Genomic DNA, 26,827 nt, shown 5'->3' on the forward strand with positions numbered 1-26,827 from the left:
CACCATAATTAACACAATTGTATACCAGTGTTTCTTAATACCTAAATGTATACGTTTCTATTCTATTCTGATGTATATTTTTTGTTGCTGGTCATCGACTGTAATAAATAAATATATATAATTGTATACCAGTTCCGGACCAGGTCAGAAAATGTGTATTTTATTAGTTTCATTGGAAGAGAAATAATTATTGTTGGAAGACAGCACGAGAACCATCCAGTCCAACCCCCTGCCATGCACAAACACACAATCAGATGGCCATCCACCCTCTGCTTAAAAACCTCAAGAGAAGGCGATTCCACTACATTCTGAGGCAGCATATTCCACTGTTCAACAGCTGTTACCATCAAGAAGTTTTCTAATGTTTAGATGGAATATCCTTTCCTTGTCAATATCTTCATAATCATGTTAGTGATTCCACCAAACTCAAGAACAGAAAATAGAATATTGGTGGACAACAAAAAAGTTTTAAAGATGGACTTAAAGCTAGCCTTTTAAAAACATGGCATAAACATCAAGAACTGAGAAGCCCTGACATCTGAGCGTTGTAATGGGAAGTCAGCTGTTACTAATGGTGCTATGGATTTTGAAGGGGCATGAATACGGGGCAAAAAGAAGAAACTTGCCAAGGAGACATCAATCAAACCGTCTTCCACCTGGAAATCTATGTCCTCATTGTGAAAGACCATGTATCTCCAGACCTACTGGATTTACAGACCTACTGTCAAAACTCTACCCTTGGAAGACAATCATACTTGGCCATGATGATGTATGATATTCCACTCACATTTTCATTAATATTATTATGTCATAAGGCAAAAATATCAGTATATAAACTTTACAAAGGGGACGCCTGATTCAGGTGATAGGGATAACTTTTGGCTAGATTTTTCTAATTCCATTTTGTACACTCTTAGAATTCACATGATGGTGGGAAATTAGTCAAAGGGCATTTTGTATGGCTGAGGAACATTTTTGTTCATAGAGGGATTAGAAGACATAGTCTGACAAACAAGTGGTGTCACTGTGGTGCCTCCTGCCTAATGCGCAGTATTTCATGCATATTGGAGATGTGGTGACCCAAACTCTACTTAAACTGTGGAGGCTGTTTCTTTCTTTGTCATGTAGATATTTACACTTTTTCTATTCTGGTTAATTTGTCATTGTCAGTATTTCCTCCTATGTTGAGGCCATGTTTGTCACTTCTGTATTTTCTATGTCGTATGAGTTCCTCCTCACTCCTAGACTCGATAAATATTGGATACCTTTTCCATCAAGGTGGTAGTGATGTATCTCCTCTCTGAGTTTACAGTCTGTATTTTTATGAATTATGCATGTATGTTTGCCCTATAGTATTTGTCTAGTTCACCAGCCCATCATGAATAAAATTGGCATGTTTTGGATTACGTTTTGAATGAAACCACTCTTCTCATTTAAGGTTCATCCCTAGGTTAGTTTAAGGGGGTAGTAAATTGAATTTCTTGAGGGGCCATTAACAAACTCATGTGACCTCTTTTAAGACAAATATGATTAGCCCTTCAGGCAGAGTTCTGCCTTCTTTTACGATGCATAGATGCACTGCATGCATGTTTCCTCTCTGAATCGTTGATAAAATAATTACCTGTTGTTGGCTGTCTTCTAACAATGAGTATATGTCTCTGGTTAGATAAAGTGATCCCTTTGTGCAACATGCATTAGCAAGTGAAGCACTCTTGGATGAAAGGATGTTATCAAGATTAAAGCCTGTTATCAGGGTGCTGCGTGCTACTGCAGTTCTAAATCTACACTCTCTGTAAACAGTTACAAACAATTGGCTTTGGCTATGTGAGATTCTTGGACTGTGGATATACTAAAGTAAGGTTATCAACATATTTCTCTCTGGCTGTTGTATTGTATGTGATATTATGCTACTTTACAGGTGAGAAGTGGGGTATTTCTTGATTTCAAGTTTAAGCTAATTCTGTCTGCTGAGTTCATTAGAACAGTATGTGAGAAGCATTCATGTTAAATTTAAGAGGAATGAGCAGGAACCTTATGAAGACTGTCCATTTTACATATATACAAATACATGAATTACAATTTGCTATATTACCTCTTGAACTTGCCTACTTTTCAATTAACAGCTTATATAAATTTACATTAACTATTAGTATATACTAGATGCTATAGACTGTATTGTAGAAAACAGAACTGGCAAAATGAATTTCCTTACCTAAAAACCACTATTAAATTCATGGCATTGTCATAACTTGGGAGGTGATTTGAAGGCATACACACACACACCACATTTCATAATGAAGGCAGCCCATAAAAAGAAGAAAATCAGCATTTGTGTTAGTAAGGGATTAATATATTAAAAAGTACCCATTGGATTCTTCATACAAAATAAAAATAGAATGGCTAATTTCAAAAGGAATGTGATCCTAATTGTTTTATATTCTCTCTCCTTTATTTTTATTTGGAACATGAGACTGAAGAAGTTGCTTTAACAAAATGTACTCTTCCCCTTTGAGTCTCTTTGAGTGTTTTATGGTTTGAAAATATCAGTTTCCCTATTTTAAATAATGTTTTTCTTTTTTCAACTGTGGGAAACTCAGACATGTAGTAGCTGAAAATGGAGCACTGAACATTCACACAGCCCTGACAAAAATGCAAAGAAGCTCACTCTTGACAGCTCCTGTCAAGTCCTAGGCAAGGTAAACTAATAACAGCTAAAACATTTTCAAAGAGAATCCTTAATTGGATTACGGTATATTGGTTTGAAAAATAAAGTGGAAAAGGGAAGAGGTCCATTTGACTTTCATAGTTTTCTAGCAGAGATTTGCTGAAAGACAGAGTATGCAAGACACAATTCATGCAATCAATAATTATTTGAACCACTTGAAAAGAAAAAGTGAGTCATAGATGCAGGGCCCTAATTGTTGTACTTGAGGTATTTTCATCATTGGATGCTGTATATCTTTCAACTGATCATAATCTGCACGACAAAGCTCCCACTGCTTGGTCTATAGCTCATTTCACTAGTGACCCTTTCCTTTAAGGAATCAGTTCTTGTCAACAGTGACCTTGAACTATAGGGGTATTGAGCTGGAGTAGCCATGGGGAGCCCTCTTAGCCTGGTCACAGCAAATTTCTACATGGAACACTTTGAAAAACAAGCCCTATAAACAGCACCAAAATCTAGCTACCAGTATTTAAAAAACTCTAAAATCAGGACAGTAAATAAAGAACAACTCTCTGAAAGCAGGGTAATTCCAAATATTAAACAATCAGTGCCAGCTAACACCTCCCAACAAAGGATTCCCACACACAGCCAGGTTTTGAAGCTGCAAAGCTTTTAAATGTTAATCAAAGTGATTAATTGCAACATTCACACTTGCCTCCAACAGGCAAGAGTTCTTTCTGTCTTTCTCCCACCCTGGACCTTCCACAGATATATAAACCCCCCTTGCCTAGTTTCTAATATAGGTCACAACCTTTGAGGATGCATGCCATAGAAGTGGGCAAAGCATCAGGAGACAATGCTTCTGAACATTGCCTCACAGCCTGGAAAACTCACAGTAACCCAGTATCCAGAACTGTTATCGACCGCGTTTGGGGGATCGGGCCCCTTTAGAAGGAAGCCGATCCGGTCCTGAGGGAACGGACCTTGGCGAAGCCAAAAGAAGAATATAAGCCGCAATACAACCTGAAGCCTGAAATGAAGAAGGTCCGCCAAGTTGAAGGAAAATCCGCCAAGGAGGTTTTATTGAGCAATTCAGCTGAAAAGGACGCTAATAGCGATCATTCAATCTACTAGCGTAACATAGGTTTCAAATAAAGTCATATTTATACAATGTTTCGGTCTGACAGCCCTTTGAATTTCCCGCCCCGCTTCCCTGCCCATCTGGTCGCGGATAGGCTGAGAGTTGGAACGAGGCGGGCTTTCGTTTCCCGCCTTGCTCTGCTGGCCCAATGGGGAGCCGTTTTTTGTCCTCCCTCGGGCCAATCAGAGAGGAGGAGGCGGGAGCTATTGAGACAATGGGGTGACCGGACAGGAAATATCAGATTAATTCTGGCCCAGCCAATTTCTAAAGGAATTTATGACACCCATCAAGGATGTCCGGGGTCCTGTCACGTTCACAGATTTTAGATATGTCTTTGGGGCATCAGACGGGAAGTGGTGATGGTTGGTGATGAGCCGTCATTGACGGCCCCACAGGGTGCCTTCCTGCGGCGTCCTGGCCTGGGATATGACAATGTTTGCCCTGGGGGTGAGTCACCTTCAGGAATTTGGTGGCTCGCCCTATATTGTCCATGCGATCGGAATGAGATTGGATTAAACTGTGGCAGATTATCCTTTTGTTTTTGGGAAGGGAGGTCTGGGTCATAGGGCTAGAGTTCATGTTGGGGTCATAATATTTCCCATTTGATTTCATGATCTGACAATTATATGGGATAAAATGAAAATTAAAATAAAGTTGGAACATAAACCCTGCTGGGAAGAATACATATTTTCCAGGGATCCCAAAGAGTATAAATACATATAGGCAGATATATCTCGAGGAAATAAAGGGGAATCCATAAAGGGGGGTGACATTGCATAAAGGGGAATCATGAATGGTATAAGCAATAGAAAACATTTGATAAGGACGAAGTTCACAACATCTGGGGAACCCGATATGGAAATTCATACAACAGTGAGTCATGAGAGTGTCCAAGTACATAGAATATGGAAATTCACAAATACATGAGGGAAAAGAGTTCATAAGGAATCCATAGAGATGGCATGGGGGTTGCAGTCTTTGGAAGCATAGGATTTCCATAAGTCCAGGGGTAGGTTTGGGGAAGAGTGTTCTTCTCCTTCATAAAAATCATGAAAAGTATGAATGAAGCGTGGAGGGCACCCGTCCGGGCACCCCTTGGCAGCTGTAGAGGGTGAGGGTCCTTGGAGAACTATGTCTCCCCCGCGAGAGAGCGATCCCCCCATCCCCAACTCACAGAAAGGGACTAGGGATCTCTTAAAAACCATTCCGCGAGTCGCGGGGAGAGGAAAACCCGGGATAAAGCAGCAGTTTAGCTTGAAAGGAGCCGTCGGTCCCGTTTGACAGTCAGCTGTTGAGGTGCTGAAAACTGGACCGATTCCGGTTCTGCTGGTTGTCTTCGAGTCAGGAGCCTTAGAAAGGGTTAGGACTAAAAGAGGAGCGTTCTAGGGGTAATTTTGATAGAGATATGAGCCAATTTATATCGACCGCCATGTTAATCTATGGCCGAGAAATCTCATCCGGAGTTAAAGGGACGGGAGGGAGAGAAACTGCATGCAAAGGAAGGAGTCAGAGGGAGATACAAAATAACCAGATTGAGAGTGTTACTGTTAAAATAAATGTTACTTTTATTGGGGGGATTTGTTACATAGTTCAGGGAAGAGGAAAATGAAGGAAAAAAGGTCTTTTAATAATAGTCTGTTGTGGTCCCGCTCCGTTCTTTTGGTGGGTGACCGGCGGAACTCTCCGCTGCGTTTTTAAATCAATTTGAAAGCTGGGGTGACGGTCATCAGAACTGTTGAGAATGCATCGTGACTATACATTATTGCTGTATAGTCACCAATGGAGTCACAGCTGCATATCTACTGACTCAATCTTCTAATAATTTAAAAATCCTTTTGGATTTCTGAGCACTTTTTTCAAAAGGGTAATCCAGGAGGATGCCTGTAAAATCCCTAAAGGCACCAGATCCTGTCTGATCTTGGAAGCTTAGCAGGGTCAGCCTTGCAATCCTATAACGTGAAGCTGTATGAGGGATTTAAATGCTGATACGTGAAGTTACAAATACTGTATACAGATATGCTGATATACACTGAACTTTTTTAAAATGGTGACAACACACTTGTTAGGCATGGATGATTTAAAACTTCCTAATGGTAAGACCAGTTTTACAGTGGAATATGCTGCCTCAGAATGTGGTGGAATCTCCTTCTTTGGAAGAGAGGCAGGATAGTTTTGACTGTGTATTACTGCATGGCATGAGGGTTGCATTGATTGTGAATTTTTGCATGGCATCGGGTGTGGACTGAATGGCTCTTGTGGTTTCTTCCAATTCTATGATTCCATGATCTTTTAACTAAAGTGAAACTGAGTAAAACCATACCATATCATAAATCATGGATGTTTATAATAGAAAATCCGCTGTTCTGCTTATAACTTAAAATATGTAATTGATTCATTTTCAAAAACCCTCCCTGTTTCATACTCATTCCTGGGCACATGTATTTGTCAGTTAGGGAAGCCCGCCTCTCATTTTTCTTTAGATTTGTGTCTTTTTCTATACCATTGACACATCTCTAGGCCTCCAGTCTTGTCTCCGTGGATTTCCTTCTTTATAAATGCTTCATCCATTTATCAGCCTTATTCCTTCTACATACAATCCATCACTATTATGTGACGACTTTATAACAATTTCTCCCAAAGTATTTTAAGCAAATAAGTGCACAGTTAGATGCACAGATAATATACTACTTTGCTGCCTCCGTTTGCATAGCCAGAAAATTCAGGCTGGAAGATAATGTCAAATAATAAAGTCATCATATTAAACAAATACATTGCTTAAAACCATTCAACATCTTTTATGGCTTTACTGTGGAGGTAGTGAGGAGGCTTATCTTACAATTTCTATGCCTTTTGGAAATGTGTAGATTTGTAGGAGCTTAAGCTACTAATTAAAAAGCAAGTATTTAAATCTTAAGATAGTGCTTTCAGAATTTGTTTGTATGAAACAGTTGTCTATTCTTTGTGCACTATTTTAGTGGAATGATTACCTACATTAGTTGTGGTGCACCAACTATTTAGTCAACTGTTCCTGATTAGGCATTTTCATAAGGTATGCGTGTACCAGTGAGATAAAGATGCTAAGCAATTTTGTTGCTTGACAGATAAAGATATTTTCAGTATGGTGCACTAGCTAGTCTTTTTTATACCAATGCAATAGACAGGTGGCTGTACGCTGTACTGGTAGGAAGTGACTTCTCCCAGTGTCTCTGAGCAATATTTTTAAAATTAAGAAACAGTTTTTCCTTCAAACTCTGTGAACATTCTGGGGGGATAGGATGCTTTATTCTTTGTGGTAAGAAAAAATGGTCAGTCTCATATTAACTTGCAGTCATAATACATTATAATTACCATTGAAATTGATTGCAATTAAGATAGTCAGACCTGATTTTTGCATTTCATTGGGATCAACTCAGAGATTAAATCCAACACATTTAGACAAAATCAAACCATACTGAACTTTAACAGGACCAGGTAGATAATCATACAGTTATGCTATCCTTCTCAATTATTGCAAACCAAGACTACACATACAACTTGGTAAAATTTCTGGCTGCACAGCTACAAACCCATATTGGGCTCACTACGTACTACATCAAGAACTCGGTCCACTTCATAGAAAAAAAATCAGCAACCTCAAGCTCAGCACCAGTGACATTCTGATCAGCTTCAATGTGGTGTCTCTATTTACCAAGGTCCCCGTAGCAGACACCATAACACTAATCAACCAGAATTTCCTGGGAGTCATCACAGCCCTGTTTCACGATTGCCTCACTGCAAGCTACTTCCAGTGGGACAATGAATTCTATGAACAGAAACATGGAGTAGTCATGGGGAGCCCTCTCAGCCCGGTCATAGCAAATTTCTACATGGAACACTTTGAAAAACAAGCCCTAGAAATAGCACCAAAAAGGCCACTATATGGTTCAGATTTGTGGATCACCATTTGGAGCCATGGAGAAGAAGAACTAAACAAGTTCCTGGATGACCTCAACAGCATCCACCCAAACATCCAATTCACCATGGAAAAAGAAAACCAATGTCCTAGTCATTCGCAAACTTAATCAACAATTGGGCTACACAGTTTACAGAAAACCTACTCACAAGGATAGATATCTATATAAAATCTCCAACCATCACCCAAGTCAAAAAAGAAAAACTGCAGGCCAATGAATACTCCACCACAGACATTAGAAGAGCTGCAAGGCCAAGAACAAGCCACGAGAGGAAAGATAAAGATCCACCCAGAGGAAAAGTGTTCTTACCAGACTTCAAGGGAACCACTGACCGCATAGGCAAGCTGATGAAGAAACGCAACCTACAAACTATCTACAGACCCACCAAGAAAATCCAACAAATTCTACGTTCAGTGAAGGACAAAAGGGATCCTCTCACTTCTGCAGGAGTCTACCCTATACCATGCAGCTGCAGACAAGTCTACATAGGGACCACCAAACACAGCATTGCCCAAACACTAATTAAGGAACATGAAAGGCACTGCAGACTAACTCAGCCAGAGAAGTCGGCCATAGCAGAGCACTTGATGAACCAACCTAGACACAGCATATTATCTGAGAACACAGAAATGCTGGACCACTCTAACAACCACTATGTCAGACTACACAGATAAGCTGCTGAAATCCGCAAGCATGTAGACAATTTCAACAGAAAGAAGGAAACCATGAAAATGAACAAATTCTGGCTACCAATATTTTAAAAATTCTAAAATCAGGATTGTAAATAAAGAACAACACTCTGAAAACAGGAGAATTCCAGACATGAAACAATCAGGGCCAGCTAACACCTCCCAACAAAGGATTACCCCAGGCAGGAATCAGCCAGGTCTTGAAGCTGCAAATGCTAATCAAGGCAATTAATTACAACATTTCACTTGCCTCCAACAGAGAAGAGTTCTTCGTGACCGTATCTCCTACCATAAACCTGCCCGATCTCTTCGATCGTCAGGGGAGGCCCTCCTGTCGCCACTGCCTTTATCCCAGACCCGCCTTGTAGGAACAAGGGAGAGGGCCTTTTCCGCTGTGGCCCCCCGTTTGTGGAACTCATTGCCCATTGAAATCAGGCAAGCCCCCACTCTTTTAGACTTTAGGAAAGATCTAAAAACATGGCTCTTCCGATGTGCTTTCGGAGAGTAACTGTTACACACTTTTTTGTTACTCCCCCATCATCTATCCTCCAGACTGTTTGCTATTTTATGTCTCTGCTCCCCGTGGTTTTATTCTTATCTTTTTCTCACCCCAGGTTTTAACTGAGTGTTCATGCGGCCCGCCCTGTTATATTGCTTTTTTGATTTTGTGTTGTACTGTACATGATTATTTTTGTATTGTTGTAATTGTATTATGATATGTTGTTTTTATATTTTGCTATATTGTATTGTTCTGGGCATGGCCCTATGTAAGCCGCCCCGAGTCCCCGTTGGGGAGATGGTGGCAGGATATAAATAAAGTTTTATTATTATTATTATTATTATTATTATTATTATTATTATTATTATTATTATTCTTTCTCCCACCCTGGACCTTCCACCAATATATGTACCTTCCTTGCCTAGTTTCTAATATACCTCACAACCTCTGAGGATGTCTGCCATAGATGTGGGTGAAATGTCAGGAGAGACTGCTTCTGGAACATGGCCATACAGCCCAGAAACTCACAGCAACCCAGTGATTCCGGCCATGAAAGCCTTCGACAACACAAGACAACAAATGTTTTCTTGTGTAGATCCTTTTAAAGAAAAGTAAATGAAGACATAAAAGCATCAATAGATGGCAAGTATTTCCTTGTCTGAACTTCTACATTACTGAGATTTTTATTTTATTGTAGTTGGTTCTTGCTGTTATAAAACTTTATTCAAGATGATAAAACTGAAGGCTTCTGTTCTGTACCAGGATTTGTTTCCTATGAAAATATTCCTTTTAATTCATACAATTTTGTATATCATAATAGTTATGTAATGCTATCTTTTTGTCCTACCTAATGGAAAGAAGTGCCTAATTGAACTGTCCAACCAAAAGTGATACAAAATTTTTATGACACCAGACATAAAATTTCCACAGATTCATTGCAGAATAATTTATTATGTTAAATATATAGCAATCTGACTTGGAATGAAAATGGGTTTTAATATTCCAATTAATATTTCAGCAATAATCAACGTTCTCATATTTAAAATACTAAACTAGTCATATGGTCAAATCACAATGAGAACCAGTAGGGTATAAATATTAAATTTGAAAGAATGTGGTCGAACCCGGGCGGCCATCTGCATTTAGTTTAATCTGACCTGCAGCAGTGAGTTCCGCAGATCGGAAGGAGCCATGCTGAGATCAATTTGGCCATACAAGCATGCTTCAGCAACAACTTAAAATGTATCTTTTGCTCTTTCTCTGTGCCTTCCAAACTTTTAACTATGTAACAGATCCTCTAATAAAGAATCTCCTTACTCTAACCTCTCCCCTTATGGCTATTCTGTATCCTTCCTTGCACTGAAACATGATCTCCCTCCAGATCTCAGCCTCTTCGCCTTCCCCTCCCTTTCTCTCGCTCTGAGCGAACTGTGGAGCCGCGGTTTCACTCCCCCCCAGTCCCTATTTCCGGTGATATCTCCCTCATTTGGACCCCAAGCATGACCATCTTCTATACCACTAACTCAAAAGGCCTCCCCGTCAGAAGGAGACCACCCGTTCTCAAATTAATAAAGTTTTCAGAGGCAAATCAGCTGATTGTCAAAAGCTGTCAACTGTCAAAAATGGAGTTTCCTCGCGCTGCGGCGCGATTTTCTCTACAAGGATGGACTCGCAAAGGTTCAGACTACATGCTGGGTGTGGAGGGGACCACCCAGGGCTCCCTGCCTTCCATTCATGAACTGCCCTCATCTCCGGAGTGCCCCCTCCCACTGACCTTTGACCCAATGGGGCTGCTTCGCCCAGATTGTCACAGATTCAACCCCTTTTCTGAACTTTTATTTCTTTATGAATTCCATACATTAAAACTTGGGGTTTGGGATTGGGGAAATAAGATGAAATATGTTCCTACATATGACCTATGTATCCTGCATGCCCCCTTTCCCCTTTATCACCATGAAATATATTTTATATTAAAGAATGACCAAAATCTGACCTAGGAATCAAATGGACAGATAGTTGCAACACCCTCCAGAGGGGATAATCCCTCGCACCAGGAAACTGTCAGACACCCATCCTTGCATGGACAATAGATCTTTTCTTCCCCCATTAAACATCGGAGCTGGCCCATTTAATGGAAAGGTGGCCATCTGGTTCTCGGACCACTTACAATAAGGACAATCAAAGCCTATGATTGTCCCAGCTGTCAAAATGAACTGGATTTTTTCAAAAACAAATACAGCCCATCTGATCAGTACTGACTCACCGGAATCTGGCAAAGCCTGCCAGACAAATATGTATATTTGCACGCCGAGAAGCAGTTTAGAAACTACCTTGAGGGTTTGGAAAAGCTCTCGGTACTTCCTTCTGGACATTTACACAATGACTCAATCATAATCCCTCGCAAATCCCTAGCAAAACCATTGTCTTCAATTTAGCCCGCCTCCTCATTTCCGATTGATAGGAAACACCAAGGCGCCAGGAGCTCCCTGATTGGACAAGGATTCGCGCCGATCCCTCAGGGGCCAATCAGCGTGCAGGAGGGCGGGGGAATGAATAGCGCGAAAATTCAAACCTCACCTCCCATTTTCTGTATTATAAAAGTTGTTGATCTGTAATGCATGTTATGGCTCCTTGATGAACGATCGCAGGCTGTCATCTTCTTCAGCTGAACTGAATAAACAACTCGGTCTTCTTTCTTCACATCTGAGGGTGAGAATTTTTGCAAAAACCTTGATCTGTAGCGGCTCCCCCCCCCCCCCCCCCTTGCCAGGATCCTTGGACCCGCGGCCGGGGCAGGAGCGGGAATTCCCTTCACAAGGGAATTCCTTACCAAATCATAGCTCGATATCAAGTATACAAAATAAAGGTTGTCAAGAAGTTGTTGAGTGATCTCAGCTACCACAAGAGCCGCAAGTTTGGATCCCTACATGTCAAACTCCAAAAGGATCGAATGAGACACAGACTGGATGAAGGCAAAGATCAGAAGCTTTATTCTCATACTTTAAGAAATGTGTGTAAGGGTAACACAGATGAAAATCTTTGTTTGAAGAGGACTAGTAGAGTGTGACAAAATATCTTATGTGACACAAGCTTTTGTGTTCCTCAATCAATCATGATAAGCTACCATACAAGCTTCAGTATTGGGTTGCTAATGTTTCAGATCTACAGTTAAGATAACGCTGGTTGCTAACAGAAAGAAAACTACATGTCAGTGTTCCAGAGCTCTTCATAATTTTAAAATGTTTCTAAGCCTCCAAAGGTCTGGTACAAGATCTTCAGACAACATTATCACAGTCTTTGGTATAAACAAGATGGCACATGCTCTCAGACATTGATTCTGAACCTTTGGAAATGATACATGCAGCAGCAGGATTAATCCAGCAGTTGTTTATCTTGCAGGTACCAACACTTTTCAAGCCAACATCCTTAGCCGTGATCAAGCAATGTTTCACAAATGGTCTCTCTCACTCTTTCTCTCTTTCTCACAGGAAGCACTGTGTAAAATAGTATGAAGGGATTGGACATGTATAGACTGAATCATAAATACCCCAGATATTATCTCTGTTTCTTCTAGTTATCAAGATATAGATGAATATATAAGAATAGTCAAATTATCATCACTCCCTAGTAGTCAAATAAGTCTGAGTTCTCTGTTGTAAACAGAGCCACAATTTAAAAGCAAAATCCAAACAGGCTCACTGAAATAGGTCAGATAGCCAATCTCAACAGTCCAGGGTCAGAAATGCCAATTACAAGAGTCCCTAGAAAGCAGTAGATTATCCAAAAGTTTGGTTCAGAGTCAAAAACATAACGTTCAAACAAACAAAGATGCCAGAGCTCCAAAATTACCAGAAGTCCTTGATTTACAAATCATTAAACAGCAGAGTCAAGTACCAGGAGGAGAGCAAACAGGCTCTTTCTTGGACTCAAACTAGGAACAACATTGTCCACCATAAAGCACCCAACACTGAGGTTTATATCTTAGGATCAGCTGTTGCTTGATTAATGATGGTTTCTTAGCTAATCTGAGGCCTGTAATGCCCTGCCCGCTCTTTCCTATACTCTAGAACAGTGATTCCCAACCTCTTTTTGACCAGGGCCCACTTTGAATAGGGCCCACTTGACCAGGGCCCACTTTGACCGGGGACTATTTTGACCAGGGACCACTTTCTTACATTAGTACTAAAAGGGTTACAAATCAGTTTTGGTCAACTTTAGATTCGGTTTTGGTTGGGGCTGGTCAGCTCTGCAGAAAGGAGAGGAAATAAAATAAAATAAAGAGGAAGGAGTTTCACGGACCAGATTTTCATTCTCACAGTCCACTGCTGGGCCACAGTCCACAGGTTGGGAACCACTGCTTTTAGAATTATGGGTATGTTTAATCTTTCCATAGCATGCTCAGATGTGTTTGCTTCAATTTTCTCCAGATGGGCTTGCTCAAAGTGATGGGGAGTGTTTGCTTCTGCTAAAGGTTCGTCTTCAGCAGTGGCTGAGCTAGGCAAGGCAGACTACTGGGAACTCCTGACTTCCATCTTGTCTACTGGCCATTCTAGCAACTCCTCATCCTCACTATCCAAGCTGACCATGAGAGTCTCCTATCTGTCTCAATGTCACTAAATCTTGACCAGATTTTTTGATCCACTGTTAGGGCACAGTGAGCCACTATTTGTATTCTTTGTGCTCACTATTTGAAGGATTCACTGGTCATAGATCTTCAACTTCTACACGTTCTGAATGTACAAAGGAAACCCATCATCTCTCACATCCCATGATTATTAGTGATAGTTTTTCTGGTTTCACTTCTTCAGTCAGAGTGCTGGCCATTCTTTGAGCTATTTTGTATTTTCTACTATATTCCAGGGAGCAAGGTCTCACCTTTATGTCCATCAGTCATGATATTGCTCTAGTCAATCCAATGCTAATGGATGCTGTTTTATGAGGGCAGTTTTGTCTTCAAATTCTGCTTGACATGCACTACAACTATTGTGTGAACTTCCTAATCACCCATTTATGTGGAGCACAAATATCACAAAGGAGAACATGTTACCTTTTTGTGTGGTCATTTGTGCATTCATACAGCCCTCCCTTCTCCCTTTTGCAGGTCCAACATCTTCAACTAAGAAACTGGGGATGAACAATTCGGTATGGAGGAACATGTGTATCATGTTCCTGGCATAAAACCTTGTAAAACCTGTGTACAAGATAAAAAAGCTCACCTCATATTTCAAATAGCTTTGCATTGTATGATAAAACTATTGCATTTCATTACCCATATGAATTGTCATATTCTATGGGATTGAGTTAAATGCAATAATGGAGCAAAAATGCCATCAGAAGGAACTACTCTGCCTGCAAATTCTGCCTTGAGTCCCCTCGGGGAGAAAAGGGTTTAAATAAAATCAATAACAATAAAAATAATTCCACCTAGTACAGACACCTAAAGAATCAGAAAATGAACCAAAAGGAGGTTGTACTTTGGATCTGAACCAAAGTGAAAGGCCTAAACAAACTTGATTGCTTCTTGAAATGTACAGTGTTCCCTCACTTACCACTGGGGTTAGGTTCCAGGACCACCTGCAATAAGTGAAAATCTGCAAAGTAGGGACACTATATTTATTTTAATATTTATACATTATTTTAGTAGTTATACACTATGTCAAGTCTTTGTCAAGCAATCGTGTGTTCATAAATCGCCTCCTTCTCCCGTTGCCGCTTGGGCTCCGTTTCTCTCCCTTTGGCTTCTCCTTCCTCCCTTCCTTAGGCTGTAAATTGTAATTTTTTATGATTTGTAATAGTCTTTTAGAGTTTATTAAAAAAAACGCGAAACAGCGAATCCGCCAAAAGTGAACCGCGAAGTAGTGAAGGAACACTGTATAGCAATTTTTGTTTTGTTTCTGTATATACATCTAGTATAGAGTATAGATTTAACTACAGTTCAAAACTAGTACCAATCTTCCTGTAGATGTAAGCATTTTTCTTTTTGGTTGTTTTGGTCAATCTTTATTTTAAAATGTCAAGCCAATGTGAACTTTGCAGTGTTCAACTCAGGGTAATGCATTTTATTGTTATGGAAAGGAAAATACATTTGAAAACTTATTTTACATGAGCCAGCATAAATTGTGAGTTGTTGCTTAATACTATATGTCTGCATTCAAAATGCATTGAGCTAAAAAGAGAACCTTCATACTAATGTGATTGTGCTGGTGGTTGTCAGGAGGTGAGAGGGGAATTTAACTTTCAGGAATGATTGACAAGTTATAATAACAACAGTAAAATCCTGTGCTCCAGGGGCATTGAGCCTGAAGTTTTATTAAATATCTATTAAAAGAGAAATCATATACAGAAAAAAAAATGGTACAAGCCTAGCATTTTCTAGCTGTTTTGTGATTGTATAATGCAGAACAGCAATCATGTAGACTTATACTCAAGCATGTTTAATTAAAATTGGTATGATTCACTTGCTGGTGTTTTTGTACAAAATTGTGACCAAAAATGAAAGGCTGTCTTCCACATTCTGTACAAGGGCTTGTGTATGGGTTGAACCAGACAAATATGTGTTCATTCCTAATATGTTAAAGAAAATGTCAAAGAAATCTTGGCTCCTGTTCTAATTGTTCAATTTCTAAAATATATGGTGGCAGTACTTGGCATGGAATTAATGCATGACAATATTACTATAAAGGTGCACTTGAGGTTGCTGTAACTGGTGTAATCCTTTAGTTTTATTTACACTTCCTGATGGGCAATTGAGTCATACAGAATTTGGCTTCCTGGCGATCTCCTATTTCTTCAGAGGCACTGGACATAGGCATATGTCTTCTGAAATAGGCACACACACACACACCCCATCCCACTTAGGTAAGGAGTTGTACAGTCAGCCCTCTGCATTCACAGGAGTTAGGGGCACAAGACCACTGCAAAAGTTGAGAAACCATGAATAAAAATGCTGTACTTTTACTTGATCCGTTTTTGATTTAAATGTTTTCAGTGCAACTAGAACCTAGATAGCATTTTAATCAAATCTGTGAATATCAAACCCATAAATATAGAGAGCCAACTATATTCCAAAGTATTCTGTGGATGCTTATACATTTCACTACAAATGTCTACATTCAACTTGTATTTTGTCTGTTGAGAAAGCATAGCAAAAACTCATAGTGAGAGGATGCATTTGCAAAGCAGATGCCTATGATACATTTTCATGTCTCATATGCACCTGCTTGGTGCTTACAGTTTATTGTGAAATTTGACATAGTACAATATTTTGGGAAACCCTGGATATGATCGTATAGGAAGAAATACAGGCTATTAATTAATTAATTAAAAGATTGTGTCATGTAATACAAGAAATATTTTGTATTGCTATCTACATTTTTTCTTAAGCCAAGAGTGCTGGTATAGAACTATTTTTCTTTATCAACATCTGTAGCAAAAATGGCCTTGAACATTTCTCATATAGCAGCAGTTAAATGATTACCCAGGGTAACAATAAGTACTTGGATATGGAGGCCATTGGAAGGATAAATCAAACATAAAAGAAGCATTACGGGCTGATGCCCTTCATGAAATAGATCAGTGGTTCCCAAACTTATTTGGCCTACCGCCCCCTTTCCAGAAAAAAATATTACTCCGTGCCCCCTGGAAATTGATTTTTAATTTTTTAAATAGCAATTAAACAGAAAGATATGCATTAATGTTTCTACCTTTTTTGTAAAATATAGTAAAGAAAGTTGTAAATTAGAAACATTGACGTTTGAAATTATGAAGCTATTTTTTGAACTCAGAAGAGAAAGGTAATACAAAAAAGTGCACCTGTGGCCATCACCGCCCCCCTGGATCGCTGCAGCACCCACCAGGGGGCGGTAGCACCCATCATGGGAATCACTGAAATAGATGATCTCATCCAAACCATGTAACTGTTTTAAATTTTGGACTAATCTTTGTGTGATGCCACTGTACTAATTTCAGGTATCTTATATACTTGTGCATTAATCAACTTTGTATATAAGTCCTCACCCGCTCTTAGTTTTCTGCAGCTGGTTTGCTTGTATCTTCAGAGAATATGGTACAAAGGAAGCAGTGGGGAATAAGCGGGCCAGGCAAATGGGCAGGTCGTGAGTAGTCCATTCAGTAAGAACCTATCCTTCTTTCTCACCTTGCCCAGCCATTCAAAAAGGCCAGAAGCCTATAGAATTTTGGCATACATTTTTTTTACTTATACACAAGTATAAATTCTATAAACCTTGAACCTAATCCCCAGAAAAGTAGGCCACCTGATTGAGCTGTTTCTAGCAATATGTCTTTTGTTGCTAGCAACGACAATCTAATCTGTTTAACTCAAAGTTTGTGCAGTGGGTGAAGAGTTTGCGGGAGCAAATGGAAGTTTACTACTGAGTCAATTAGTTATTGGCTTGGGAAAGTTATCATGTGATAGCCTAGCCAACTTTCCTGGATTGGTTGTAGAAGACAATGCATGGTTGTAGAAGACATAATGGTTGTAAAAGACAATGCATGCTGAAAGATTTTGTGGACGTTGATAGTAGTTCTCAGTTGTTCTCCATTTTTACAGAGATCTAATGGATATATGCTGGGGCTGCAGGAGAAAACTTGATCCTTGTGGAACCATTTTGAACTGACAGCTGCTTGCAGACAGTTTTAGATATATGTGGATGCACTTGCTATCTATATCTTTCAAATGACCTGCACTGGCATGTATTTGCTTCCCCCACCCTCTCTATCATGCCAGACTGCTGAGAGAGAGTGAGAAAGAAAGAAAGAGAGAGAGAGAGAGACTTGGCAGTTGTCATTCATTATTTCTGCTGCTGAGTATGGAGTTGAGTATTTTGTGCTAAAAGCACATTACAAATATCTTTACCTAATTCTAAGCTAAGAGAATTTGTGGTAAGCACCCTTTTTGAGTAATTTTTATGTGTATGTGTGTGTGTGTAATACTAATTGGACAACAACATCTGTTTTATGTGGTATAATGCCAGTCCTCTTCAGTGTATTTGTTCAGAATTGTATTGGTTTTGGATGTACCTTAGAGATAATTTGCTTTGGCAGCATTTCTGATACTTTCAAAATTGAATTCAGTATTGAAATCTTAATCTGAAAGAAACAGAGCAGATTGGATTAGAAGATTTTTATTTTGGGGTTTATTGTGTGAAATATGATCTATTCTGTGTAAAGAATAATTGGGAGTTGTTTTCATTTTTAGAACTTAATTTTTAAAGATACATTGTTGGCAAGATTAACTGCTGCTGAATTTGCCACTTGTTTCAAGAAGGTATGGCTCTGAAGAGAGACATCTGCAAAAGCAGGATAAAAAAGGTTGACTAAAACGTGTAATTAAAATATGTAGTAAGAATGCTTCTGCCTGGATTATAATGGGAGTGAAACAGCTGCATAGCACAAACTCCCATGTGATACTGGAGTACACACATTCCACTGGAAGAACAGCTTTTGGCCAGGCAAGTGCACACAGCTTGAAGAAGGATGTACCCACCTTCCACCCCAAATTGTGTTTATCATAATGTGTAAAGTCTTCCCCCAGCTGAATATTTTAAAAAAATATTTTATTAAGGGAAACAATGAAATATGAGCATCCAGTAGCAAGCTACATATTAGTCATTCACAAATTTAGAGTGGAAATCAGAAACGAAGTGTTTGTGTTAACTGCAAAAGGTTCACCTTTGTGATTTGATTGGATCACAGCATGTTGTGAGTAAAAAGTATATTTGAGCTTAAGGACAGAATTAGGTATTTACGAGGGTTGTCTTGTGGTTTAATATTTTAGTGCCCTTTGTAGTAAATTGAAGTTGGGAATGGCTCCTTTTTTACACATGTGATCTCTGGTTCTGTCTCCACTTCTGTGTTTCCTCCTGGCATTTTATTTCTTTTCTGGTAGTAGTAAAGAAAATATAATTTACAAAAACTATAAAAGTATGCTTGCAAGATGAAAGATCTCAGGAGAAAGGGTGTGTGTGCAAAAATGAAGCAAATAATTAAAACGTGCGTATTTACTTAATGACAACTTTAGTTCAAAAAGTGTCAAAATGCACATTGTCCTCAACGTGAGTCCTGTGACATCTCTGTATCAATGTTTGCACATTGAAAGAAGTGGGTGGGGTTGGAAGAACGTTTGAAATAGGCAGAAAGAAAAACTGATAGCTCAACTGTAGCTGCAATGTACTATGCCTCTAGGATGGTGTGGGTCACTTCAGTAAGAGCTTCTTCACAAGGCTTTTGCAAAAGTGTGCAAGCTGCATGGCTTTTACCCCCAAGCCAAAGATAGCCTGAAAAGGAGCCCATGCAGGCTTTTAAGTTGTTTAAAAAGTTAATAGATCTATGTAGTAATGTTAAATTAGATACATATTTCTAACCACGTAGTTTTCCTTCAAAAAGTTTTAGTATTTCTGATTTCATCTGCCTTACACTTCTTACTTCATAAGTCTTGAAGATTCAAAATATTTTGTTCTCACAAGCAAGGAGAAATAATTTCATTGCCTCCCATTCTGTAAAGAAAATAAATACTTTAGCACAACCAGTAATTTATAAACCCTAAATTTCAGGTATTTGGTGCAGAAAGGCATGTGTATTTTTGTCTGCTGGAACTGGAGATGTTTTAGGACCGTTATCCATTCCCTGATTTTGCACATGGGTTATTGTGCAAAAAAAAAAAAGCAACCCTGAAAAAAATCTATACATAAAATTGCAATCTTGTACAACAAAAATCATTCAACTATTTTTTTGTGTAAGATTGCTGGATTTTGTGCAAAAATGTGCAAAATTATTGTATTGTAACATTTTGTTGTATAATATTGCTGTGTTTGGTTTTGTTTGACAGAAAATGGCATTCTTGTACAAAAACTCATTGGAAAAACCAGCAATTTTGTTCATAATTCTCGTACAAAATACATGTATTTTTGTACAGAACAGTTTCCCAAAATTGGATGCACGATTGCTGCATGAGAACTGCACAAATGTCTTACCATTGTATTATTTTTCCTAACAGGAAACAAAAATTATGATTGTCTTTTCTGTTTCTAATGAAGGTACAAAGTTTACTTCATTAAAAAACGAAACAATTTTTACACCAATCCCAAGGTGTTTCTGTCTGGGATGTTGCACTCACCATGAACAATCTCCAATGTATACTCCTTTCAGTGACATCAAAAAAGACACATCTCTGTTAGCAACAACACTTGTACAAGCTAAATCTATAAAAATTGGTCTTCTTCACAACTATTAAAGATACAGGAGCCTTCTCTTTTTTCCTGCAGTCACTGTAGGCATCGGTGAATGATAACCATTTATGTTGTTAGTCAGAAGGAAATCCAGAACAAAGCAAGTCTGCCTTACAGGGTTGTAAGGGTAAGTTTGGTCCAACATCCCTGGTTTGTACTAACTGCCAAGCAGCTTGATCATTTCCTTGCCAGACAAGCTTCCTTCCTTTAATTCCAATGACACAGAGTCCTCATAAGACTCTGAGATACCGCCACTACGAGAGACACCCTTTCTGCTCCTCTGCTATGCAGGTGTCTGTTTAGCCGTACATTCCATCCTAGCTCACTTCCTGTTCCAAGCTGTGGTAGTGTCCTATTTCAGTAATCGGGGAAGCAATTCTAGTACACAGAACTATTTGAGCACTTGGGTATCTTCTGATGACAGGAATGAGAGCCAGGAGGGTATTATTAGAAAAGTGTTTGGCATGGTAGAGTGAGGAGTGTACTTTCTAGACAGATTTGTACCCTGGCCAAAGGAGTTCAAGAGCTGGTCGATTTGCAAACAGGAAGGAAAAGAAGTTGAAGAAAAGGTAAACCTTTGGCAAACCCATGAATTTTATTAAGGTTTCCTTAGACAAGGAATCCTCAGAGGTGGTTTTGCCAGTTACTTCCTATGCAATTGAGCCTACAGAACCTGATAGTGGTGGCTTCCCATCTAAATATTAACAAGGAATAACCCAGAATAACTTCCAAAATTAGATGGAATCTGGAGTCTTTAGGATATTTAAGCCCTGTACACACACATCACAATAAATCTCCAGGATATGCTTGAGCATCACCTCCCCTCCCCATTCCCCAACTCACCTCAGTGGTTTCTTGGTCCAGAGCAGGGAAGCATCATAATTCTTTGGCAAAGCCAACGAGACAGATGGGGAAGAGATGAGAAATCTCACTATTCTTTTTCTGAGCCTTTAAAAAATTTCTATTTTAATTTTGTAGACATTAGAATATTTATTCTCTTTTTCAATCAGCAGTTGGTTGAATGTGCAAATTCCAAATCTACAGGTAGGGAGGGTTCACTGTATACACAATTTGATGGGTTTAGGACAATGTATAGAAAGCCCTCAAGTTACAAACAAGAGAAGTTATGTAGGTTTGTTCTTAAGTTGAATTCATATGTAAGTCAGAATAGTGGAATTCCAGATATAGATATAGATATGTATAAGCTTTGAATAGCATAGGGAAGGATTAATACCCCTGCGGTGTTTGTTTTGCTGTCTCTTCCCCTGTTCAGAAGATTTCACTTCAGTTTCTGTCTGTGTAATGAATGGATTTTGAAAAAAAAAAGGCTTGTTGTGGAAACAGGGATTGGTGATGATGCTTCAGTGGAGATGCCCTTTCGCCGGGGTAACTCTTTCAGGAGTGAATTTTCCTTCCAAGGCGTAGATTTCTTTCACTTCCTGTTGTCTCATCCCTATTCTTAACTATGAGTCATTTGTAAGTTGCCTGTTTGTAATTTGGGGACTGCCTGTATATCTATTATGTTTTCTGTGAGATCTTAATGTGAGACAGGCAAATTTTGCACCTGCCACATGTGTTATGAGCCAGTTTTTGGCAACTGGTATGAATGTGTGAAAGGAGCTCCCGATGGCGCAGCGTGTTAAAGCGCTGAGTTGCTGAACTTGCAGATGGAAAGGTCACAGGTTTGAATCCAGGGAGCAGAGTGAGCACGCACTGTTAGCCCCAGCTTCTGCCAACTTAGCAGTTCAAAAACATACAAATGTGAGTAGATCAATAGGTACCGCTCCAGCAGAAAGGTAACAATGCTCCATGCAGTCATGCCGGCCACATGGCGTTGGAGGTGTCTACGAACAACACTGGCTCTTCGGCATAGAAATGGAGATGAGCACCAACCTCCAGAGTTGGACACAAGTGGACTTAATGTCAGGGAGAAACCTTTACCTAACCTATGAATGTGTGAAATAAAGCAATGTCATTTTAAATGTGTTTCTACTGGGTTTGAAACTTGATTGGTTGGTGGCTAATGCGAGATGATTTGATTTTCAGTTTTATTCCAATCTCTTTCTTTCTATTCCATCTGCAAATAGATGCATTTTATGACTTAAAAAAGGAATGGAAGGAGGAATTTAACAGCATCTTAAACTATCTTGTTTTTCATGTGGCATGAACTTCATGGAAATCAGTCCACTTCTTCAGATGCAGTAGAGAGTGACATTATAACCTCAGATTATAAAGCTTACTTATAGAGTTGTGGGAGTGAGATAGAATGTAAAATGATCCAGAAAGATGCAAAATCATGTCTTTGACCCTATACAGTTTAAGGTCTGGGTGAGGCAATTCAGCTTTTTACAGTGGACAGTTAATGTTGATATGTGGAAGCAATCAATCTGGTTGTCAAAAGTCTATTTTCCTGAGTTCAAAACTCTCCCTGAAAATACTATTTTTGTTATAGTTGCTGAAGCAAGGGCTCTTGTATAAATATGTGTAGTGTGCCATGAAGCCAATATATTTGCTCATACTGTACTTCTGCTAATGGATAGGAATGGGTGATTATAATTGAATTCAGCTGTTTCTCTTATTAGTCTCCCTTTGTAGTTTTGATTTTGACCTGTAAACCCCTTACTGCATGACCAAGAAAGTTGAAATGTTCTACAACTGCCTTTTGAGTATTGCCCCTTCGAGGGAGATAAAGTGGAGTATAAATAAATAAATAATATCAGATTTGTGTCCATTTGTTGTTGTTGTTGTTGATGATGATGATGATGATGATGATATCAGATTTGAGTCCATGTATTGTTCTGGGTAGAGATGATCTGTTTTTCAGAGTAGAGTATGGACGGGTATTGCTGGCATGGCATGTCATATATCACGTTGGAGGAAAAACAAGTAAATGCACCTCTAATGTTGTGGGTGATGTTATTGGGCTGTTAATATTGCTCTCAGAGTATATGTTGGGATAACATAGAATTTCAGTTTTCTCTACTAGTAGGACTCCTACTACTCCTAAGATTCCACAACATTGAACCATGGCAGTTAAAGTTGTGTCAAACTGATTTCTACAGTGTAGATGTACTCAAAGTCTCTGTAGTCAGAGGTGGGGAAAAGTGCTAGCTAAAGCCCTCAGTTACTTCCCAGTAAATTACTAAATCATGGGGGTGGATTAGTGGGTGCTGGCAGTTGATAAAATTCAGGAGCCCCCATACTTGCTCAAAAGCAAGAGATGGGGATGGGGTCCATTATGTCACATAAATACTTATTTTATGTAAGACTTGTTTAAAATCTATCTCCACCAGCCATTTTCCCATTTAGTTTATGCATTTGAGAATAGCCTTCTTTTCATTTTAAAAAATCTCTCTTCTTTAGTCACTCTGACAGCAAGATATGCAGAAAGCTTGAAAATATAAAATCTAGATGTAAACTCAGAATTGTCTGCACTTTACACTCATAACCCCAGGAGTCTTCCAGCCTGAGATATTCCTGCTGGGTAAGAATACAGATAAAATATGGAAAACGTAATCTCATAGGTTAGCTAAAAGGAAGTTTCCTCATAATCTGATACATTTGGAATGTGCATTTAGTGATAGTTATGTGAGAAAACTCATTCACACCATCCGACTTTATTGTCTCTTGGCTGTGTTGTGTGCGATCAGTGATCAGATGAGAATTTACTAAATTGTGTGAGTCATTAAATCCTTATTAGCAGCTTAAACATAGACTCTTACTCATAATTCCACGTTTAGCTCTGCTGGGCCAATTTCTCTACTTAAGAAGCTCTGACCAATTAAATGTTTGTTACTAATTTCTGTGAAGGCCCCACTACAACCATTGTGAAGGAAATCAATCCTGAAAATATAATGCGCAAAGTCTTATTGAAATAAATTGAAAATACATCTTCAACATTATGCTTAGATTATATTGATCTCAGTGGAAATTACTGTTGTTTGTATATTTAATATTTCACTTTTCTTCTGCCATAGGACTCCATAGTTGTTCTCATTCTGTCATTGATCTTGGTCAGTCAGTTTGATGACATAATATCTATTCTGTGTCCTCCTTTTCCTTAATATATTGCAGGTATAATAACACCAAAGAGATAGTAATACCAAGAATGAGAGAAAACAAATGTTCATTAGCAATTAATTCTGCTGTGTTATCATTCCTGTTTTAAAATAATAGATGGACTGCCTCAGCACTGCAGACTAAATTTTGGGTTTTATTGATGTATCAGGAAGGAGGAAAACAAGTTAAATTTAGGTGTGTGTATTAGGCAGTCTTTTGTCTTTTTCTTTCACACAGTCATTTCTGAGTCTTTGTGACCTCATGGACCAGTCCACGCCAGAGCTTCCTGTTGGCTGTCACCGCCACCAGTTCCTTCAAGGTCACACCAGTCACTTCAAGGATACCATCTATCCATCTCGCCCTTGATCCGCCTCTCTTCCTTTTTCCTTCTATTTTCCCCAGCATCATGATCTTTTCCAAGCTTTCTTGTCTTCTCATGATGTGGCCAAAATACTTCATCTTTGCCTCTAGTATCCCTCCCTCCAGTGAGCAGTTGGACATTATTTCCTGGAGGATGGACTGGTTGGATCTTCTTGTGGTCCAAGGCACTTTCAGGATTTTCCTCCAGCACCAAAGTTCAAAAGCATCTATCTTCCTTCACTTAACCTTCCTTATGGTCCAACTCTCACAACCATAAGTTACTATGGGGAATACCATTGCTTTAACTATATAGACCTTTGCTGCCAGTGTGATGTCTCTGCTTTTCACTATTTTATCGAGGTTGGCCATTGCTCTTCTCCCAAGAAGTAGACGTCTTCTGTAGAAAAATAATTTTAAATTGCAGAACATATAGAACACTGTATAGATTGCAAAAGGGCTGGACTAGCTCGACTACAGCTCCCTAGACCATGAGGAAGCCAGAATTCCCAAACCTATCCTTTCCCTCACTGGAATGTCAGTAGTAATGAATAAATTATTTGATTCTCATAGACTTTGAATAAGGGCTCTCAAATCCTGTCTGCCATGTTTCAGTCCTTTGACAGACTCTCCATGCAAAAGACTGACCATGCATTGCAGTGCACATTGTTCTCTGTGTTGGTAGATGGATTCAAGATGTGTGCAGGCACAACTTACAGTTTCTTTCCCTACCAATCACCTGTTAGCAATTGCATTCTGTGAGGTTGACTGTCAGGGACCATTGGTCTGAAAGTTAAATGGAACTTCACATCAATGCCTTCACATTTTTTGGCTGTTATAAAGCCTTCAGCTCCTTCAAGCAGATGCTGTGAGGCGGGGAAGTTCAGGTAGTTACAAACAATATCATGGTGGTCTTTTACTTAAACAAATCGGGGGGGGGGGGCACACAATCACCACCCTTCTGCACTTTACCATAGAACTGTGAGGATGATACATTCCAGGAGGTAGCTTCCCTTCTGCAACTCACCTTCTGGGAGAGGGGACCACTGGCAAATGCGCTGCGCATAGGGTATCTCTGTTCTTTCGTGAATAAAAACTGCACATGGGCAATCTCCAAAATATATTTGTACTGTTTGCATCACCTCAGAACAGGCATCTCTTCTGCTTCAGAGCCCACAAAGAAGTAGGGTCTTCCAAAGATGGGTTTCTGTGCAACTGGGATAAACCTGTTGTATACACTTTTTCACTGTTCCCTCTTATCACCAAAGTGTTTGCAAAGATCAAACAGGATAGAACCCAATGCATACTAATGATACTGGGGGCTCAGCCAATGGTGCTTTGAGACTTTACTACATCTCTTCCAAGCACAATGTCAGGTGTTGTTATTACATCAATGAAGGTTTATGAAGAACAGAAAACCAATGCCCTGGAAGGTCTTTCTGTCTGCTCTGCCTCTGTTAGGTGCTTTGTGGAAGTGGTGTACAGACTGTCTTCTCAGGGCTCTTCCAAACAAGCCCAAAATGTGGGACCTGTCTCGGTTTCACCTGAGGTGTCCAAATGACTGAAACCCAGGAGGAAGAGGGTTATTTTAGAAAGGCCCTGAGTGTATTTATGCCTATAACTGGACTATGTTCTTTGAATTCCTCAAAATTGAAAGAACTTCCTCCAAAGAAAGCACAGATTGCACATATGTTGGATGTTTTAGTCTTCTTGTCGGATAAGGGCTTGTCAGTACCTACCATAAAATGTTATTCGTCAGCTATCTCTTGGCACTTCCAACATCTTGAATGGTCTTCACATTTGAGGCCACTCTGCTTAAAGACATCCTGGAAGTATACAAATCCAACACTCACATGTAGTTGCATCTACTTCTCAACTGGGTTTAAGAACTACTTCTATCTCAACTGACTAAAGCCCCTTCTACACTGCCATATACAATCCAGATTATCTGCTTTGATTTGGATAATATGACAGATTAGACTCATATAATCCAGTTTTTTGTCGTATCAGAAGCCGCTTGAGAAACTGCAAGTAATTTCAGGTATGAGAGAATTGGCCGTCTGCAAGGACGTTGCCCAGGGGATGCCTGGATTTTTTGTGTTTTACCATCCTTGTGGGAAGCTTCTCTCATGTCCCTGCATGGGGAGCTGGAGCTGACAGAGGGAACTCACCTGCTCTCCCCGGATTTGAACCGCTGACCTGTCAGTCAGCAATCTTC

General features: G+C 39.4%; 1 protein-coding gene across 7 annotated transcripts in view; it reads left to right on the forward strand.

Moving 5' to 3' along the window:
* The window catches only part of sptb (spectrin beta, erythrocytic), a 135,697-nt gene that overhangs the window by 25,327 nt on the left and 83,543 nt on the right, over positions 1–26,827 (forward strand). The window contains exon 1 of one of the 7 annotated variants that reach the window (XM_062967210.1): positions 17,458–17,848. The exons of the other annotated variants lie outside the window; for them this stretch is intronic. The gene's annotated coding sequence lies outside the window, so the exon portion shown is untranslated. Of the gene's footprint in view, positions 1–17,457; positions 17,849–26,827 lie in introns of those variants that run through there. 7 annotated transcript variants of the gene reach the window in all.

The sequence above is a fragment of the Anolis carolinensis genome, chromosome 1, assembly GCF_035594765.1.
Source record: "Anolis carolinensis isolate JA03-04 chromosome 1, rAnoCar3.1.pri, whole genome shotgun sequence".
NCBI lineage: Eukaryota > Metazoa > Chordata > Lepidosauria > Squamata > Dactyloidae > Anolis > Anolis carolinensis.